Raw genomic sequence first — 19,401 nt, 5'->3', positions numbered from 1 at the left:
TACACCGCTAGAGGCATTCGCATAGAGTCATATCTTGTTATAGCTTTGAGTTGTAGTTTTTGAGTTGTAAATCCATAAAAGTGTGATGATCTTCATTATTAGAGCATTGTCCTAGTGAGGAAAGGATGATGAAGACTATGATTCCCCCACAAGTCGGGATGAGGCTTCGGACTTTATAAAAATAAAAGAGGCCAAAGATGCCCACCAAAAAGAAAAATAAAAAAAAGAAAAGGAAAGAAAAAAAAGGAAGAAGAAAAAAAAGGAGAAAAATAAAAAGAGAGAAAAAGAGAGAAAGGACAATTGCTACTATCTCTTTTTCCACACTTGTGCTTCAAAATAGCACCATGATGTTCATGATAGAGAGTCGCATATGTTGTCACTTTCATATACTAGTGGGAATTTTTCATTATAGAGCTTGGCTTGTATATTCCAATGATGGGCTTCCTCAAAGTGCCCTAGGTCTTCGTGAGAAAGCAAGTTGGATGCACACCCAGTTAGTTTCTTTTGTTGAGCTTTCATATATTTATAGCTCTAGTGCATCCATTGCATGGCAATCCCTACTCACTCACATTGATATCTATTAATTGGCATCTCCATACAGCCCGTTAATACGCCTAGTTGATGTGAGACTATCTTCTCCCTTTTTGCCCTCACAACCACCATATACCACCATAGTGTTATGTCCATGGCTTGCTCTCATGTATTGCGTAAGAGTTGAAAAAGCTAAAGCGCGTTAAAAAGTATGAACCAATTGCTCGGCTCGTCATCGGGGTTGTGCATGATGGGAGTATTTTATGTAATGAAAATGAAGCTTGGCCTAACTATATGATTTTTAGGGATAAGCTTTCTTTGGCCATGTTATTTTGATAGGACATGATTATTTGTTAGTATGCTTTGAAGCATTATTATTTTTATGTTTTATAAGCTTTTATTTTGAATCATTTGGATCTGAACATTCATGCCACAATAAAGAAAATTACATTGAGAATTATGCTAGGTAGCATTCCACATAAAAAATTCATTTTTTATCATTTACCTACTCGAGGACGAGCAAGAATTAAGCTTGGGGATGCTTGATACGTCTCCAATGTATCTATAATTTTGATTGTTCCATGCTATTATATTACCCCTTTTGGATGTTTATGGGCTTTATTTTATACATTTATATCATTTTTGGGACTAACCTACTAACCGGAGGCCCAACCCATATTGCTGTTTTTTTGCCTGTTTTAGTATTTCGAAGAAAAGGAATATCAAATGGAGTCCAAACGGAATGAAACCTTCAGGAGCGTGATTTTTGGAACGAACGTGATCCGGAGAGCTTGGAGTGCAAGTCAAGAAGCTCTCGAGGACCCCACGAGATAGCCCCCCCCAGGGCGCGCCCCCTGTCTCGTGGGCCCCTCGAGCGTCCACCGACGTACTTCACTAGTAGAAAAAGGGTCAAACGTGAAGCACATTAGTGCCGGTTTGTATTAGAGCCGGCACAAATGTATACATTAGTGCCGGTTCCAACGGCTAGCCGGCCGCTCCCATTAGTACCGGTTCGTGGCTAACCATTAGCACCGGTTCATGCCACGAACCGGTACTAATGAGGGTGGTGGCAGGATGTTGCCAGTCTGGGCCCCCTCCAGCACCTTTAGTACCGGTTCGTGCCACGAACCGGTACTATAGGTCATCCTGCATATAAACCCTTCGTCCAACTCGCTCTGTTCTTCCCCCTTTCCCCTCTCCTCTCCTCTCTGTTCTTCCTCTTCTCCCCTCGAGCTCATCACACATTTTTCCCAAAATTTGTCAAGATTTGAAGGCCCCCATCCATTCAAGTGATCACAAAGGTTAGCAACTTTGTCCTTTCATCTCTCATTGCTAGATTAGCTCTTGCAATGCTTTATATAGTTATTAATTTGTGAGTTTAGTAATTTGGGAGGAAATATATATATGTGCTAGTATTTGATTTATATGCAATTTGAGGTCAAAATAACACTTAGTTTGCATATGTAGGTGTGGTTTACTTAGTGCCTTCTAAATCTCCGTCGTAACCACCGTCGATCGCCCGCATCGTCCCGTCGCTGGCACCACCTTGTGGTGAGCCTCTTGTTCATGAAATTTTATATAAAAAATTGATGTTTGTGTGATTTGGATATACAGTTACTTGTATAATAATTATCTTACCCGTACGTTCTTTGTTATACATAGTGCCATGGTTTTGATATCCGTCCCCGTCGGCCCTCGTCCTTGTTATGATTCGGATGTGGTATATTCTCTTTTAAAACTATTTGTTGCATTTCGTGTTTATGACAAATTATGCCCATCAAGTTGTCATAGATATTTTTATCTAGGAGGTATGTGAACCGGACATTCCAACCAACCCTATTGTCGAGAGGTTAAATTTAGTTGAAATAGAAAACGAGTACTTGAAAGAAAAATTGAAAAGAATTGAGGGGGAGAAGATGGAATTGGAGTTGCATGTTGCCGATGTCGTCGATGATCACAAGATCAAGAAGGAGAAAATGCCCTTGAAGATTAGAAAGATTAGAAAATATGCCATCGATAGTGAGGCTTGGTATCATTATGCTGTTGGATCAATTGTTACCTTAGTTGCGATCTTGATCGCATTTGTTGTTGCATTTAAATGCTTTAGCTAGAGAGTTATTTGTTGTTGCATTTAAGTGTTGTATGAACTTTATGTATGAACTTGTATTAATTTGGTCTATTCGGTGTTGTGTAATGAAGATGAGCCGGCAATGGATGTACGATGACCGATGCTCTCCCCAGTTCGTTGAGGGCGTGCATACTTTTCTGCTTGCGGCTGAGGCAAACAAGCGGGAGGATGGTTTTATGCCTTGTCCATGTGCTGGCTGTAAGAATGGTCGCAATTACTCTACGTCAAGAACCATTCACGTCCACCTGTTTGAGTCTGGTTTCATGCCCCACTATAATGTTTGGACCAAGCACGGAAAAAGAGGGGTGATGATGGAAGACAATGAAGAAGAAGAGGACGACGACAGCTATCTTGGCCAAGGGTTCCCTGAATACGATGATACAACAATGGGGGAAGAAGCTGAGCCGGTAATGCGGGAAGAAGCTGAGCCGGCAATGCGGGAAGAAGCTGAAGAAGAGGCATCAGATGAGCCCGTTGATGATCTAGGTCGGGCCATTACCGATGCAAAGAGAAACTGTGCAAGTGATTTGGAGAAGAAGAAGTTGCAGCGCATGTTAGAGGATCACAAAAAATTGTTGTACCCGAATTGCATAGGTGACAAGAAAAAGCTGGGCACCACACTGGAATTGCTGCAATGGAAGGCAGAGAATGGTGTATCTGACAAGGGATTTGGAAAGTTGCTGGTAATGATAAAGGATATGCTTCCAAAGGACAACGAATTGCCTGAGAGTACATACGAAGCAAAGAAGGTTGTCTGCCCTCTAGGGTTAGAGGTGCAGAAGATACATGCATGCCCTAATGATTGCATCCTCTACCATGGTGAGTACGAGGATTTGAACGCTTGCCCGGTATGTGGTGCATTGCGCTATAAGATCGGCCGCGATGAGCATGGTGATGTCGAGGGCGAGCGCCCCAGGAAGAAGATTCCTGCCAAGGTGATGTGGTATTCTCCTATAATACCACGGTTGAAACGTTTGTTCCAAAACAAAGAGCATGCCAAGGCGATGCGATGGCACAGAGAAGACCGTAAGAAAGACGGAAAGTTGAGAGTACCCGCTGACGGGTCGCAGTGGAGAAAAATCGAAAGAAAGTACGGGAAGGAGTTTGCAGATGACGCAAGGAGCGTATGGTTTGGTCTAAGCGCAGATGGCATTAATCCTTTTGGGGAGCAGAGCAGCAACCATAGCACCTGGCCTGTGACTCTATGTTTGTATAACCTTCCTCCTTGGTTGTGCATGAAGCGGAAGTTCATTATGATGCCAGTGCTCATCCAAGGCCCTAAACAACCCGGCAATGACATTGATGTGTACCTAAGGCCATTAGTTGAAGAACTCTTACAACTGTGGAATGGAACAGGTGTACGTGCATGGGATGAGCACAAACAGGAAGAATTTGACCTAAAGGCATTGCTGTTCGTGACCATCAATGATTGGCCTGCTCTCAGTAACCTTTCAGGACAGACAAACAAGGGATACCATGGATGCACGCACTGTTTGGATGATACCGACAGTATATATTTGAATAGTTGCAAGAAGAATGTGTACCTGGGACATCGTCGATTTCTTCCGAGCAGGCATCCCGTAAGAAAGAAAGGCAAGCCTTTCAAAGGTGAGGCGGATCACCGGACGAAGCCTCGCCACGGTACTGGTGCTAATGTACATGATATGGTCAAGGATTTGAAGGTGATATTTGGAAAGGGTCCTGGCAGACAACCTGTTCCAAAGGACGCTGACGGACGCGCACCCATGTGGAAGAAGAAATTTATATTTTGGGACCTGCCATATTGGAAAGACCTAGAGGTCCGCTCCGCAATCGATGTGATGCACGTGACGAAGAATCTTTGCGTGACCCTGCTTGGCTTCCTGGGCGTGTATGGGAAGACAAAAGATACACCTGAGGCACGGGAGGACCAGCAACGTATGCACGGAGAAGACGGCATACATCAGGGTCATGCAAGCTACGCTCTTACCAAAGAAGAGAAGGAAATCTTCTTTGAATGCCTGCTCAATATTAATGTACCGTCTGGCTTCTCGTCGAATATAAAGGGAATAATAAACATGGCAGAGAAAAAGTTCCAGAACCTAAAGTCTCATGACTGCCAAGTGATTATGACGCAACTGCTTCCGGTTGCATTGAGGGGGCTTCTACCGGAAAACGTTCGATTAGCCATTGTGAAGCTATGTACATTTCTCAATGCAATCTCTCAGAAGGTAATCGATCCAGAAATCATACCAAGGTTACAGAATGATTTGGTGCAATGTCTTGTCAGTTTCGAGTTGGTGTTCCCACCATCCTTCTTCAACATCATGACACACGTCCTAGTTCACCTGTGCCAAGAGATTAACGTTTTGGGTCCTGTATTTCTACACAATATGTTCCCCTTTGAGAGGTTCATGGGAGTCTTAAAGAAATATGTTCATAACCGTGCTAGGCTAGAAGGAAGCATCTCCAAGGGCCATCAAAATGAGGAGGTCATTGAGTTTTGTATTGACTTTATTCCTAACCTTAAGCCGATTGATGTTCCTGAATCGCGGCATAAGGGCAGACTGGATGGAAAAGGCACGCTAGGAGGGGAACAAATAATATGTATGGACGGACATTCTCTCACTGAAGCACACTACACAGTTCTACAGAATTCCGCCTTGGTGGCTCCGTATATGGATGAACACAAGAATTTGCTACGCTCCAAACACCCGGAGCGGTCTGATGACTGGATTACACGTGAACAAACCAGGAGTTTCGCCAGCTGGTTGCAGACACATACCATGCATGACACCTCTATTAAAGATGACCTGTACTTGCTGTCCTAGTTACCATCTTCGAATATAATGACTTTCAAAGGGTACGAGATAAATGGTAATACATTTTACACGATCGCCGAAGATAAGAAAAGCACCAACCAAAACAGTGGTGTCCGCTTTGATGCAGAAACCAAGACGGGAAAGGAAACATATTATGGTTATATACAGGATATATGGGAACTTGACTATCGACGTGTTTTGAAGGTCCCTTTGTTTCGGTGCAAATGGGTCAATATGACACGAGGCGGGGTAACGGAAGACCCGCAGTACGAAATGACAACAGTGGATCTCAACAATCTTGCGTATGCAGACGAACCATTCGTCCTAGCCAATGATGTGGCACAGGTTTTCTATGTGAAGGACATGTCTACCAAGCCAAGAAAAAGAAAAGATAAGGAAGCGAATGCATCGTACGATGAGCCAAAGCGGCACATAGTTCTTTCTGGGAAGAGAAACATCGTGGGAGTGGATGACAAGACAGACAAGTCAGAAGATTATGAAAAGTTTGATGAAATTGCTCCATTCACAGTGAATATTGACCCGAGCATCCCGTTAAATGATGAAGATTTTCCATGGTTATGGCGCAAAGGGACACACGCGAAGAAAAAGTTTCACACCCAAAGATCTGGGATGTGATCGGCTTCACTAGCTATCATCACTTTCTTCTGTGTTTCGCACCGAGAGGGGAATCTCTGTAATAGTTAGGGTAGTTATGTGTTTTGGCATTTGAAACGCGAAGAAATTTTATGTGCAAACAAATTCTTTCATGCCTTTATTGATTTTTAAAGTTAAGTTATTCACAAACTAGTGATTCACACTAATTTCAAATAATTCAAAATTTAAACTATTCAAATTTGAAAACTACGGGCACTAACAGAAAGTTTGTAATTTTTTGTACCTAAAACAAAAATGTTCACAAAGAAACTCTAAATACACAAAAAAAACAACACAAAAATAAATAAAGCAAAAAAATAATAAAAAAAAGCCCTAACAGAAAGTTTGTAATTTTTTGTACCTAAAACAAAAATGTTCACAAAGAAACTCTAAATACACAAAAAAACAACACAAAAATAAATAAAGCAAAAAATAAAATAAAAATAAGCCCGCCTACTAGGCCAGAGCGGCCTACATACGACTAGAAACCCAACCTGTCGTTGGGCCAGGATGCAGGCCCGCAAAGGCCAAGTGGGCCCACAGGGCTGCAAAGAACATGTAGGCCCAGTAAGCCTGCTTTGTAGAGGAGCTCGAGAGAGCGACCGCACGGGGGTTTATAAACCAGTGCGGTCGTCCCTCGGCTAGCGAGGTGGGACTAAACTTGTCGCACCGCACCTGCGCCAGCGCACCCCCTTTAGTACCGGGTCGTGGCACAAACCGGTACTAAAGGGGGGGCCTTTAGTACCGGTTTGTGCTACCACCCGGTACTAAAGGGGGTCGCTTCCCGCCGCTTGACCTGGCCAAAACAGGCCTTTAGTACCGGTTGGTGGTTCCAACCGGTACTAAAGGTGCCTTCTATATATACAACGGCTACGAAAATTTCAGTTTCCCTCTCTGTTCGTTCCTCTGTTTCCATCTCCGTCGCCGTCGCCGCCGCCCTCGATCGTCTCTGTCGCCGCTCGTCTCTGTCGCCGCCCCCGTCCCCATCGCCGCCCCCGTCCCCGTCGCCGCCCCGGGCCCGTCCCCGTCGCGCCCTCCCCGCCGTCGCCTCGCCGTCGCCTCGCCGTCGCCTAGCCGTGGCCGTCGCCCGCTGTGAGCCCTCCCCGAGCCCGTACACACACACACACACAAGCATGTTTAATTAATTTAGATAATTAGTCTTTAATTAGTTTAGATTATTTAGATTATTATTTTGTATGTTTAATTAGTTTAGATAATTAGTGTTTAATTAGTACACACACACACATGTATTTTGTATGTTTAATTAGTTTAGATTATTTAGGTTATTATTTTTTCACTATTATATATGTATGAATGCATGTTAGATGGATATAATTAGTGTTTAATCAGTTAGAAATTAGTGTTATATAGAAATGTTAGAAATGTTGGAAATGTTAGAAATTTTAGTGTTATTTAGATTATTTAGATTAGCATAATTAGTGTTATATAGAAATGTTAGAAATTTTAGTTATCAAAATCCAATCATTAAAAAAATGTTACTTTTTGCGGGCATATAGCTAGTATTTGTTCTCGACGATGCCCGGCCCGCATCCTCGCCGTCGACCCGTCCGCGACGACGTCCAGCCGACCCATGTCCGGGACTGGGCTCCGCCGGGCTGACACTGGGAGGTGCTGCCTGGAGGGGCGCGCCGCTTGATGAGGAACCCGGCCCCGGGTCCCATCGTCGACCCTGATCTCGTTTGGTGGCGTTCGTGTGGGCCAGTTTCGGTGCGGAGGGACCCGGCCCCGCCGGAGGTGGTACGTCGCCGTGTTAGGGAGGAGGACGAGCACGTCCATCGCTACATGGTTGCGTTAGAGGGCGGCAGGTTCTCCAATACCTGGCAGTATCTTCGGGGATCTCACTTCAGCTATGATCCTGTGAGGGTTCCTTCTCTTCGGGTGTCCACCGCCCGCGCCGCAGGAACCGCGAGTGTCCTAGATTCTTCTGTAGTATTCGATCTTTAATCAGCTAGCCAGTGATGTACAATTCAATATTATATATTATTCGAGACGATGTATTCGAGATTATATCTATTATTCTAGACGAAGTATTCGAGATTATATCTATTATTCGAGACGATGTAATTTGAATACTAAATTGTTTTATATTTCTTTTGAATTAGTTAAATAAAAGCTATGGCAGACAATACCGACAGAGAGGGAGAACAGACCATGTTCGATATGATACGCGGGCCAAATGATGATCAGAATGAAGAAGATTATGACGGCTCCGAATTTCTAAACAACACCAGAGAGGGTGATATGATATTCGATCGCGACGACCGAATTGATGAAGTCATGAACTACGATTATGACGATGACGAAGAACATGTTGATCCTGAAACAACAAAGACCGGCGAGGTATATATATTTATATAAGCAGGTATCTGGTGATCATCACATGTTTTAAATGACTTGAAGATATATTAACGAATCGATCTTTGTTCTTTCAGCCATCCGGATCAAGCAAATCTTCAGCCGAAAGGATGAAACGAGGCCCGAACAAAAAGTTGAAGGAGGGCGTAAAGTACAATATCGAGGCAGTCAGACCTAGTGGCGAACCATTAGCGCCTAAGAAGATTGCGGACAAGTTCGTTCGTCAGTGCGGAGTTCTTGTGAAGGACCAACTCCCGATCTCCCTTCAAGAATGGAGAGAGCCAGCAAAAGACAAAAGACAAAAAGACAAAGAGGACGTTGCTCCACGTCCAGATGTTACTTTTGTCAACAAGAATCAAAAAGATCTGCTTTGGGATACTCTCATGGAACATTTCACCCTACCAGATCATTTCACAGAAGCGGATGTGCAGAAAGTCAAGGACGCTGCTCTTAGGAAGATGGCGGTTGCATTCAAGAACCACAAGAATCGTGAATGGGACAAGTACGTCAAGGGAGGAAGGAAGACTCCAGTATTCGAGGGAACACTAGAGAACCAACGTGCTCATTGGGACGATTTCGTGAAATTCAAGGATTCGGAATTAGCTAAGGAACGGTCGAGAATAAACAAGAAGAATGCCGAAAAAAAGGATAAGTTCCATAAGCTGGGGCCAGGTGGCTATGCGGTGGCAATGCCTAAGTGGGATAAGTCTGAGAAAGAGATGGAGGATGCAGGTGCCACTCCGGTTACTAAGAGCTGGCCCCCCAGGGTCAGGACATGGTTCTATGCGCATGGGGGGAGTTGGACCCGAAGACAGGCAATGTTTCGACGAGGGCAAGTCTGAAGGGAGCCGACGATGGGATACTTGTTGCAATAGAAGAGGCACGATCGGGGGTGTTCCAGCCCAACAGAGAGAACGACGAGCTTATGCGTGCCCTGGGAAATCCTGAACACCCGGGAAGAACACGAGGCAAGGGCGCTATTCCGTGGTATGAGGGGTTCTCAGACTGGAACAACGACTACAGAACCCGTGCGAGAAAGAAGATTGCGGAGGAGAAGAAGAGGAAGATGGAGGAGGAGCAGAGGAAGCGGGACTATGAACGCCTTCAAGGCCTAGACGCAAGTCAAGCGGAATTGGTAGTCAAATTCCAGCAGCAGCAGGAGCAGATCGACTCACTTACCCAGCAAAGGGGGTCTCAGCAGCTGCAGCAGCTAGCGAATGATCCAGCATTGGATAGCACCGCCCCATCCATGCCGAGAAGCAGTGTTGGTTCCGCCCCGGATGACGTAATGCTGGGTAGATACCCCGTGGATGACATCACGGAGAACACTAGCTGCGAGCTACACGTCAAAATGAAGAACATATCCATGAAGGTGGCGGACGCCGTTGCTTTTACAAATCCCCCCGAGGCAACCTTCCATTGCAACCCGATTCCAGCGGGCTATGCTCGTGTCTTGGTTGATGAGGTGGTGGACCCATATTCGGAGCTAGAGCTTGACTATCCTGGAGGTGATGACGAGCGCTTTCTCGGAGACGCCAAACATTGTATCATCCTATGGAAAAAGGATTGCATCATCATTCGAAGGCCACCGACACCGGGTCAGCCGACTCCTCGTCGAAGTCCGCCACCGAGTCAGCAGTCTCCCGCTCCTGCAAGTCCACCAAGTTCGGCAAAGTGTCAGGCCACTCCTCCTCCAAGTCCGGCAAAGTGTCAGGCCACTCCTCCTCCTCCAAGTCCGCCACAGCGTCAGACATCCACTCCTCCTCCAAGTCCGGCACAACCTCAGGCCACTCCTCCTCCAAGACCGGCACAGCTTCAGGCGGCCACTCCTCCTCGTCCAACTCAGCCCCGTCAGCCGTCTCCGCCGCCTCAGCAATCACAGAAGAGACACCCCGTAGCTATGGTGCATAGCGGTATGAGTCGAGGTAGTACAGGAAGTACAGGCGGAGGTAAGCAATATAAATATGGTCCAAGCCTCACGCCTCTTCCGTAGAGGGCTTATGACAGGTCCGAGGAGGAAATCGCAGCCATATCAAAGTCCGAGGTGGAAGCCCATTTTGCACCAAAACCGCCAACACCGCCAAGGGAGAAAGTGCCTGAGGAAACGATTGACCACTTCATTCGTATGGCTCAACCACCAGCTCCCAAGCCTGTTCACACAGACTATGAGCGCCACATCAGGAAGTTAAATCAAGCACGTGTACTTAAGGAGGCGAGCTCGGGATCGAGCAAACAAGAAGCAGCTGTCAAAAAATGCGGGAAAACCATTCCCCAGCTGGGAGAACAGGCGGCGCAATCGATCCCCTCGCTTGTTGTACCAACAACACGTGACAGTACGTGCGCCCAATATTATTGTGGGCAAACAGTTTACGTTCCTGAGGTGGGCAATGTGGTAATAACGGAGCAGCATATAATGCAGGCTGAAGTTCTCAAAATCACTGTTGGACAACTCCTCGAGATCGAGCCCATGCCTGTGCTTAGAGAGGATGAAATAAAACGGAAATATGTCCGGGGCCAACCTTTGGTTGAGCCAGACAAGGTCAAGAACCTCCCAACGAAAATATATGAATTGCATCAATGGTACATGGACATTACCAAGATTTCCGATCGATTGTCCCTCATGGTGAATGTCAAGGAGGATCATTACTACCATGAGAAAGCTGTATCCGTTGAGTATTTTGAACTGTTTCAGTTATACAATCAAGACGCACTTGACAAATCTATCGTCAGTTGCTATTGTCTGTAAGTGATTTCTTTCTGTAATTTAAGTCTCAAGCTAGTTGTACTGATCCTTTTGATCAATCATTACCTGTAATTATCCTCACTATATTCTTTTCTGTGGTATTATATGCAGGATGAAGATGTATGAAATGAGAAAAGGTGGACGCTATGGCATTGGGTTCATTGACCCAAACACCGTTAATGAATACACATGGAAATTAGATGAACGTCATCGAAAGGCCATAGAGGATAGCATGCTAGAGTTCTTGAAGCGCCTCAAATACAATGAAGATAGACTACTTCCTTACAACTTCCAGTGAGTCACACTGTCTTGTACTACAAATTCTCTGTTTTTGCCTACTAGCTAGCTACATGTTTTTGCTTACATATGCCCGCTTAATTAAGACATGCAAACGTGTGTGCATGCAGATATCACTGGGTCTTGTGTATCATTAAAGTTGACGCCGGAACAGTTGAAATACTGGACTCACTACTCAAAGAAAAAACTGACTATAACATCTTGTTTGGGATAGTCAACAGGTAATTTCAATCATTATTAACTATATATCTCTGCCTATTTAGTTCGTCATTTCATGATATGAACTATTTAATAACCCCTTTATTCATTTTCTTTTTAGGCGTTCAGGGCTTGGGCAAGGTTCATCAGGGTCATGGACGGCGAATGGAAAGAAAAGCTTAAATGGGGAAGACCCAAGGTAAGTAATTAAGTAGTACTAGCTAGCTAGCTAGCTGCCATCTCTTTAATTATCATGCTTGATTAATTATTATCTGATCAAATTCCATTCTCGTAAAGGCCCTGAAGCAGGCGCAGGGGACTGATCTGTGTGCATTCTGCGTTTGCGAGAACATTCGCATGATGGCGTCCGAAAGGAGCAGATCTCAAAGACAGGACTGGGTACGCTTGTCAAAACACTATTCACAATTTTTACACCATTATCGATATCTAGTCACACAACTAATACACATGCATATTGATCTCCTTCTTAACAGTTCAGAGAGGTGCGGGCGAAGCTCCTAGAAACGGAGCGCGTAGAAGCACTTCAAGAGGAAATAGCGGGATTTTTGCTCGACCAGGTCATAAATCCGAAGGGAGAATACTATTACCCGCTACCGCCCCCATGAAAACCACTTCCAATTGTCATCGTGCTCCGAAGGCACCAATTAGGCTATAATGCCATTGGCTCCGAAGGCAATGCATATGTAGGAGAAATTGTATATAGCTATACATGTGTGTATGTGTGAATTAATTAATATGATGGTTTGTGAGACATTGATGATATATATATGCATGATTGGTTCTACTAGAAATTCTATTTATATATATATATATGCATAACGTGTACAATGTGTAGTATCGTAAAATACCAGTAAACGAAAAAGAATTAAAATGGAAACACAAAATTAAATGAAAAAGAAACCATAAAACTAAAACCCCCCAAACCTTATAGTACCGGTTGGTCTTACCAACCGGTACTAAAGGGCTCCAGGCCCCCGGAGCTGGCTCGTGCCACGTGGTTGCCCTTTAGCACCGGTTCGTGCTAAACCGGTACTAAAGGGGGGGGCCTTTAGTGACCACACTTTAGTGACGGTTATGGAACCGGCACTAAAAGGCCTTACGAACCGGTGCTATTGCCCGGTTCTGCACTAGTGCTTCTTCCTCCTATATATACCTACGTACCCCGAAAACATCTAGGAGCACAACGAAACACAATTTCCACTGCCGTAACCTACTGTATCCGCGAGATCCCATCTTGGAGCCTTCGCCGGCACTCTGCCGGAGGGGGAATCGACCACGGAGGGCTTCTACATCAACATCCTTGCCCCTCCTATGAGTTGTGAGTAGTTTACCACAGACCTACGGGTCCATAGTTATTAGCTAGATGGCTTCTTCTCTCTTTTTGGATCTCAATACAATGTTCTCCCCCTCTCTTGTGGAGATATATTCGATGTAATCTCTTTTTATGGTGTGTTTGTCGAGATCCGATGAATTGTGGGTTTATGATCAGATTTATCTATGAATAATATTTGATTCTTCTCTGAATTCTTTTATGTATGATTGAGTTATATTTGCAAGTCTCTTCGAATTATCACTTTTGGTTTGGCCTACTAGATTGATCTTTCTTGTCATGGGAGAAGTGCTTAGCTTTGGGTTCAATCTTGCGGTGTTCTTACCTAGTGACAGAAAGGGTTACAAGACACGTATTGTATTGTTGCCATCGAGGATAAAAAGATGGGGTTTATATCATATTGCATGAGTTTATCCCTCTACATCATGTCATCTTGCTTAATGCGTTACTCTGTTCTTATGAACTTAATACTCTAGATGCAGGCAGGAGTCGGTCGATGTGTGGAGTAATAGTAGTAGATGCAGGCAGGAGTCGGTCTACTTGTTATGGATGTGATGCCTATATACATGATCATGCCTAGATGATCATAACTATGCGCTTTTGTATCAATTGCTCGACAGTAATTTGTTCACCCACCGTAATACTTATGCTATCTTGAGAGAAGCCTCTAGTGGAACCTATGACCCCCGTATCTATCTCTTATCATATTTGCTTTCAATATACTTTTATTTGCATCTTTACCTTTTGCATCTATATTATAAAATAACAAAAACATATTTATCTTATCATACTATCTCTATCAGATCTCACTTTCGCAAGTGGCCGTGAAGGGATTGACAACCCCTTTATTGTCTTGGTTGCGAGTTCTCAGTTTGTTTGTGTAGGTGCGTGGGACTTTTGAGGAGCCTCCTACTGGATTGATACCTTGGTTCTCAAAACTGAGGGAAATACTTACGGTACACTTGCTGCATCACCCTCTCCTCTTCGGGGAAAACCAACGCTAGCTCAAGACATAGCAGGGTTCAACAACCATGGAAATCGCTTTGGGACCCCAAAATTTACTAACAGTCCAAGAAACGGGTCAAACTCGGCCCAAACTACGAGTCTTGACGACCAACACGTAAGCACACCTTGGGGGTCGACAACCATGGAAATCACCTTGGGGGTCCATGAAAGAGCCCAGAATCGGACAAAGCTAGGATTATTGATGAACGACACATAAACGCACATTGGGGTTCAACAACCATGGAAATCGCTTTGGGACCCCAAAATGGTGAGTATTAGTCCACGAGACGGGTCGGAATGGACAAACACGCGAGTGTTGATGACCGACACATAAACGCACCCCGGGGATCGTCAATCATGGAAATCACTCCGAGACCCCAAAACGGTGAGTAATAGTCCACAAAACGGGCCAGAATCGGCCAAAATTGTGAGTGTTGATGGCCGACACGTAAAAGCACCCCGGGGTTCGTCAATCATGGAAATCACTTCTGGACTACAAAACTGAGTAATAGTCGAAGAAACGGGCCAGAATCAGCCCAAGCTGCGAGTCTTGACGACCAACACGTAAGCACACCTTGGGGGTCGACAACCATGGAAATCACCTTGGGGGTCCATGAAAGAGCCCAGAATCGGACAAAGCTAGGATTATTGATGAACGACACATAAACGCACCCCGGGGTTCATAAATCAAGGAAATCGCTCAGGGACCCCAAATCAGTGAGTAATAGTCCATGAAACGGGCAAGAATCAACCAAAATTGCGATTTTTGATGACCGATACGTAAGAGCACCTTGTGGCTCAACAACCAAAGAAATCGCCTTGGGAGCCAAAAATGGTGAGTAATAGTCCATGAAATGGGTCAGAATCGACATAAACCGCAAGTGTTGATGACCAACATGTAAGCGCACCTCGGGGTACGTTAATCATGGAAATCATTCTGGGCCCCAAAACAGCGAGTAATACTCCACGAAAAGGCCCAGAGTCGGCCAAAACTATGAGTGTTGATGACCGACACATAAACGCACCCTGAGGTTCGTGAATCGTGGAAATAACTCTTGGACTCCAAAATAGAGAGTGTTGAAGACCGACATGTAAGTCCACCTTGGGTTCAACAACTATGGAAATCGCTTGGGGACCCCAAAATGGTGAGTAATAGTCCACGAAACGGGTCGGAATTGGCCAAAACAGTGAGTGTTGATGACGGACACGTAAACGCACCCCGGGGATCATCAAACGTGGAAATCGCTCTGGGACCCCCGAAACAGTGAGCAATAGTGCCCGAAACGGACCAGAATCGGCCAAAATTGTGAGTGTTGATGACCCACACGTAAACGCACCCCATGGTTCGTCAATAGTCCAAGAAGCGGGCCAGAATCAGCCTAAACTTCAATTGATGATGACTGACATGTAACCGCACCTTGGGGTTTGACAACCATGGAAATCGCTTTGGGACCCCAAAACACTGAGTAATTGTCCATGAAAGACCCCAGAATCAGACAAACCTAGGATTATTTATGAACGATACATAAACGCACCTCGGGGTTCGTCAATCATGGAAATCGCTCAGGGACCCCAAAATGGTGAGTAATAGTCAACGAAACGGGTCAGAATTGGCCAAAACTGTGAGAGTTGACGACGGACACGTAAACACACCCCAGGGATCGTCAATCGTGGAAATTGCTCTAGGACCCAAAAACAGTTAGTAATAGTGCATGAAACGGACCAGAATCGGCCAAAATTGTGAGTGTTGATGACCGACACGTAAACGCACCATGGGGTTCGTTAATCGTGGAACTCACATTGGGACACCAAAACTGAGTATACTCCAAGAAACGGGCCAGAATCGGCCAAACTGCGAGTCTTGATGACCAACACGTATGCACACCTTGGGGTTCGACAACCATGGAAATCGCTATGGGACCCCAAAACGGTGTGTAATAGTGCATGAGAGAGCCCAGAATTGGAGAAATCTAGGATTATTGATGAACGATACATAAACGCACCCCGGGGTTTGTCGATCATGGCAATCGCTCAGGGCCAGAAATCGGCCAAAACTGCGAGTGTTGATGACGGACACATAAACGCACCCCAGGGATCGTCAATCATGGAAATAGCTCTGGGACCCCAAAACGGTGAGTAATAGTCCATGAAAGAGCCCAAAATCGTACACAACTAGGATTGCTGGTGAACGACACGTAAACGCACCCTAGGGTACGTCAATCGTGGAAATCACTTCGGAACCCCAAAACAATGAGTAATAGTCCGTGAAATAGGGCAGAATCAGCCAAAACTACAATTGTTGATGACCGACACATAAGCGCACCTTGGGGTTCAACAACCATGGAAATCGCTTTGGGACACCAAAACGGTGACTAATAGTCCACGAAATAGGTCAGAATCGACAAAAACCACGAGTGTTGATGACCGACACGTAAATGCACCCCGGCGTTCATGAATTAGCGAATCACTCCGGGACCCCAAAATATTGAGCAATAGTCCACGAAATGGGCCAGAGTCGGCCAAAACTGTGAGTGTTGACGACCTTCACGTAAGCGCACCTTAGGGTTCAACAACTATGGAAATCGCTTCAGGGCCCCAAAACAATAAGTAATAGTCCACGAAACGGGTCAGAATAGGCAAATACTGTGAGTGTTGATGACGGACACGTAAACTCATCCTGGGGATCGTCAAACGTAGAAATTGCTCTGGGACCCCTAAACAATGAGTATTAGTGCACGAAACGAACCAGAATCTGCCAAAATCGTGAGTGTTGAGGACCGACACATAAACGCACCCCGGGGTTCGACAATCATAGAAATCACTCCAGGACCCCAAAACTGAGTAATAGTCAAAGAAACGGGCCAGAATCAGCACAAACTGCGATTGTCGACACATAAGCGCACCTTGGGTTCGACAACCACGGAAATCGCTTTGGGACCCCAAATCCGTGAGTAATAGTCCACGAAATGGGCTAGAATCGGCCAAAATTGCGAGTGGTTACGACGGACACATAAACGCACCCCGGGGATCGTCAATCGTGGAAATAGCTCTGAACCCAAAACGGTGAGTAATAGTCCATGAAAGAGACCAGAGTCAAACGAAACTAGGATTGGTGGTGAACGACACGTAAACGCACCCCGGGGTACATCAATCATGGAAATCGCTCCGGGACCCCAAAACAATGAGTAACAGTCCATGAAACAGGGCAGAATCGGCCAAACTATGATTCTTGATGACCGACACGTAACCGTACCTTGGGGTTCAACAACCATGGAAATCGCTGTGGGACCCCAAAACAGTGAGTAGTAGTCAACGACAAGGGTCAAAATCGACAAAAATCGTGAGTGTTGATGACCGACACGTAAACGCGCCCGACGTTCGTGAATCCTGGAAATCACTCTAGGACCCCAAAATAATGAGTAAATGGGCCAGAATCGGTCAAATTGTAAGTGTTGATGACCTACACATAAGCGCACCTCGGGGTTCGTTAATCGTGGAAATCACTCCGGGACCCCAAAATAGTGAGCATTGTTGACCGACACGTAAGCGCACCTTGGGGTTCAACAACTATGGAAATAGAGTAATAGTCCACGAAACGGGTCAGAATTGGCCAAAAGTGTCAGTGCTGATGGCGGACACGTAAATGCACCTCGGGGATCGTCAAACGTGGAAATCGCTCTGGGACCCCAAAACAGTGAGCAATTGTGCACGATACAGAGTAATATCGTCCAAAATTGTGAGTCTTGATGACCGACACGTAAACGCACCCAGGGGTTCGTCTCGTAGAAATCACTCCCGGACCCCAAAACTGAGTAATTGTCTAAGAAACGGGCCAGAATCATCCCAAGCAGCGATTGTTGATGACCGACTCCTAAGCGCACCTTGGAGTTCGACAACCATGGAAATGACTTTGGGACCCCAAAACGGTGAGTAATGGTCCACAAAATGGACCAGAATTGGCCAAAATTGCAAGTGTTGACGACGGACACAAAAACGCACCCCGGCGATCGTCAATCATGGAAATAGCTCTAGGAACCCAAAACGGTGAGTAATAGTCCATGAAAAGAGCCTAGAATCGAACAAAACTAGGATTACTAGTGAACGACACGTAAACGCACCCTGGGGTACGTCGATCATGGAAATCGCTCCGGGACCCCAAAACAATGAGTAATAGTCACTGAAACAGGGCAAAATCGGCCAAAACTGTGATTCTTGATGACCGACTCATAAGCGCAAATTGGGGTTCAACAACCATGGAAATCGCATTGGGGCCCCAAAACGGTGAGTAATAGTCCACGAGACGGGTTAGAATCGAAAAAAACCGCAAGTGTTGACGACCGACACGTAAACGCACCTCGGCATTCATGAATTGGGGAAATCACTCCGGGACCCCAAAATAGTGAGTAATAGTCCATGAAATGGGCCAGAATCAGCCAAACTGTGAGTGTTGATGACTGACACATAAACGCACCTCGGGGTTCGTTAATCATGGAAATCAATCCGGGACCCCAAAACAACGAGTAATATATAGTCCACGAAAAGGCCCAGAATCGGCCAAAACTATGAGTGTTGATGACCGACACGTAAACGCACCCCGGGGTTCGTGAATCATGGAAATCACTCCGGGACCCCAAAATAGTGAGTGTTGATGACCGACATGTAAGCGCAACTTGGGGTTCAACAACTATGGAAATCGCTTCGGGACCCCAATAGGGTGAGTAATAGTCCACGGAATGGGTCAGAATTGGCCAAAACTGTGAATGTTGACGACGGACACGTAAATGCACCCCGGCGATCGTCAAACATGGAAATCTCTCTGGGACCTCAAAACGGTGAGCAATAGTGCATGAAACAGACCAATATCGGCCAAAATTGTGAGTGTTGATGACCGACACGTAAACGCACCCCGGGGTTCGTCAATCGTAGAAATCACTCTGGGACCCCAAAACTGAGTAATAGTCTAATAAACGGGCCAGAATCGGCCCAAACTGCGAGTGTTGATGACCGACATGTAAGCACACCTTGGGGTTCAACAACCATGGAAATCGCTTTGGGACCCCAAAACGGTGAGTAATAGTCCATGAAACGGGCCAGAATTGGCCAAAATTGTGAGTGTTGACGACGGACACATAAACGCACCCTGGGGATCGTTAATCGTGGAAATAACTCTTGGACCCCAAAACGGTGACTAATATTCCATCAAAGAGCCCACAATCGAACAAGACTAGGATTCCTTGTGAACGACACGTAAACGAACCCCACTAGTAGAAAACAGGGCATATGTTCGAGTGAGGTCAGCCCATTAGTCCCGGTTCAG

The sequence above is a fragment of the Triticum aestivum genome, chromosome 4B, assembly GCF_018294505.1.
Source record: "Triticum aestivum cultivar Chinese Spring chromosome 4B, IWGSC CS RefSeq v2.1, whole genome shotgun sequence".
Taxonomy (NCBI): Eukaryota; Viridiplantae; Streptophyta; class Magnoliopsida; order Poales; family Poaceae; genus Triticum; species Triticum aestivum.
This window is presented reverse-complemented; position numbering follows the sequence as displayed.